The sequence below is a fragment of the Leptonychotes weddellii genome, chromosome 8 (assembly GCF_054177405.1).
Source record: "Leptonychotes weddellii isolate Sample4059 chromosome 8, ASM5417740v2, whole genome shotgun sequence".
Taxonomy (NCBI): Eukaryota; Metazoa; Chordata; class Mammalia; order Carnivora; family Phocidae; genus Leptonychotes; species Leptonychotes weddellii.
This window is the reverse complement of record NC_138376.1, coordinates 436,238-439,037: the sequence shown is the minus strand read 5'-3', so window position 1 is coordinate 439,037 and position 2,800 is coordinate 436,238. Positions and strand designations below refer to the sequence as shown.

At 57.2% G+C, this 2,800-nt stretch overlaps 1 non-coding gene across 1 annotated transcript; it reads right to left on the bottom strand.

Annotated features, from left to right (window-relative positions):
- Positions 1–1,211: 1,211 nt before the first annotated feature.
- Positions 1,212–1,283, bottom strand: TRNAA-AGC (transfer RNA alanine (anticodon AGC)). The gene has a single exon. It is a non-coding gene; the product is annotated as a tRNA-Ala (tRNA).
- Between the last annotated feature and the right edge of the window lie 1,517 nt (positions 1,284–2,800).

The window sequence follows — 2,800 nt, the reverse complement described above, 5'->3', positions numbered from 1 at the left end:
AAAAACTTGCTACTGTTGCTCCGTAGGGCTCTCGTGATCCCACAGCGGCGGCCTCGGCTGTGAAAGCCCGTGGACTCTGTCCTCATCGACCCCTCGGCTGGTAGATGCCACGCGGCTAGTTTTCATCAGCTCCAAGTGTTGCATTTCGTTAGGGCCTGCACACATACTGGCAAGAGCAAGCGCGCTTGACCCCGAAGCTAACGGGGTGGGAGCTGCAGGGCACCCCACGGCCATGGGCCCGTCCCAAGGCCTACACCTTCATTTTATGGGGGTTTTTCCTTAAGGACTTGGGCAGCACAAGCAAAGCGTTGAAGAGTCAGACGCAAAGGACAGTCATTGTCACTGTTTAGGCCGGGCTTCCCGCACCTGCAAGGAATTCGGGACATTCCCGGGTCGCGTCCGCGGTCCCTGGGGCTCTAGAGCGGCCAGAGGCCTGTCTAGGGGAAAACCCGAAACCACGGAAAACCGTTTCCTCAGTTCCTGCGCCTGTTCGTGCGCCCGGGTGTCCCGGGTGGAGAGGCGGGGGCTGAAGCACGAGAGACGAGACGCCCGGTTCCGAGAGCCAGCAGCGCTCCGAGCAGGAACACCGAGGAGCCGCTACAGACCGTCCTCACCCGCAGCAGCCGGGTCCACGCGCAGCGGATTCTCGCGCAGGGCCGAGGCGACCGCGCAGACACCGCGCCCACAGTCCGCAGACTGCAAACCGGCTCCCGCCGCGCGCGCGCACCCAGCGCGGAGCGCACTCGGGCGAAGCGCGCCTGCTCTGCTCGCGGGGCTGGACCTCGGCGCGCAGGTCACGGTCGGGACCGGGGTCCACCCCGCGCGTCCGCAGCGGGTCCGCAGGAGAAATCTCCTCTCTCGCGCGGAGCCTCAGCGTGGAAACCCCCGGCGCGCTCGCCGCCCTGCGCCCCCGCCCCGAAACTAAGCGAGATACGAACCCGTCCCCAAACCTTCCAGTTCAGAGTTTACGTGGGTGAATCGCGTTTTTCCTGGAGCCCGGAGGGACCAAAGCCGCTCGGGATTCGCTTGGTGCGCGATCACAGGCAAGGGCTGCGGGCGCGAGGTGGATGCAGAGTTCACAGCGGAGAGGTCATGCGCACACCCAGCCGACTGCAAGTGCTGGGGAGCAAGACGATTAATGTTCGGATCCTGCGGTAACGGGCTGGGACCGGAAGCAAGAAAGCTATTTCCCAGCAAGGGGGCAAAAGGAATGGAGATGCTGGGGATCGAACCCGGGACCTCATGCATGCTAAGCATGCGCTCTACCACTGAGCTACATCCCCACTACACACGCAGGGCCTTCCTAAACTACCTTCATGAAATGGAGCAAATTTATTCCCTCCCCGCCTTTTTTTCACATTTTAAATAAATCTGTCTTGTTCTTTGGTAAAGGAGAACTCGAATTTCCCCCTCTCCTCTAGAAACCCGCTGGCAAGGCACTCTGACCCGCAGACTGCCGGCATTCAGGACCCGCGGAGGACACACTGGGGTGGGAAATCTCAGTAAGAAACACTCCCACACCCTCACTGTCTGAGTGCTCTTCTCGTTTCTCAAAAGGCCTGTGGGTCAAAGGAAAGATCCTTCCAGGAAAGAGAAAAACGGTTTCCCCATGACTGTCTTTAACTGTGGGACACAGCAAAGTATCCCGCAATTCTCCTCCGCATTTCTGCGCCGCGTTCCCGGGCTCCAGAAACCGCTGTGACCTTTTCTTAGAAAACGAGGAGGCGGCGGCGGGAACCGTTACAAAAACAATCTTTCACTGTAAACTTGGAGGGCTAAAGGAGAGAGATGCTGGATTGCGGCCTGCGGCCTTCTGACCCTCGTTTTATCCAAAAATGCAAATCAAACCCAGAGAACAGAAATCCTCAGACCCCGCTCTGATGCTTTCGAACAAAGGGCCCGGAAAGAAGTGAGAAACGAGTTACTTGTAAGATCCAGGAAAAACATCAGCTTCCGCGGTGCTTTATTCGCTGCAGAGGGAGTGGTTCTCCCGCCATCCGGGCCCCCTCCTCCCCAAGGGCTGCACACCGAGGATTTAAGCCTGCCTAGCGTTCGGGGCCGTGCCCGGGCACGGTGACCTGTGAGCCCGTCTGCAAGAATGGAGGGGATGCCAAGGAGAAAGGAGGGGAAGCTGAGGCTGCCGCGCGCAGAGGCGCGGACGTGAGTGTGGCTCCGGGCCGCTGCTCCGGGGGGCGCGCTGGGGGGGACCCCGAGGAGACCCGGCCGCAGACGCCGGCGCGACCCGACTAGCAGACGCCCCAGCATAGCTCATCCTTCCGCCTTGCCTAGAGAGCCTACAGGTTGTTCCTGCAGTAGGGATGGGGGGCCCACACAGTTTGCGGAAATCACGCGTTGTCTAAAATAATTATGGCTTATTCCTTTCTTTTTGCCAGTGATTGCTTCAGTGGAAGGTACGGGACCCTCTGGTGGCTGACCGACTAGCCAGCCTGCCTAAAGACTTCAGGTTTTTGTCAGGATAAAAAGGGAAACAGGAGAAGACAACCACACGTCTTCGTTTAGCCTTCCAAGTCGATTTTCAAGGAATATGGTTTCTGATAATAGTCTGGTAGCTTGAGAGAAACAGATAAAGATTATTTTTGTAAATAATGATTATTTACCAAAGAGAAATTTTTTTTAAGGCTTGCTGTGAATATTAGTTATCTACTGCTGAGTAATACTCCAAATTTTAATGGGTTAAGAACATAAATGTTTATTATCTTGCAGATTGTGTGGGTCAGGAACCCCAGAGCAGCTTGGCTGGGTTCTGGCCCCACGTGTCTTGTGAAGTAGAACTCAGGTG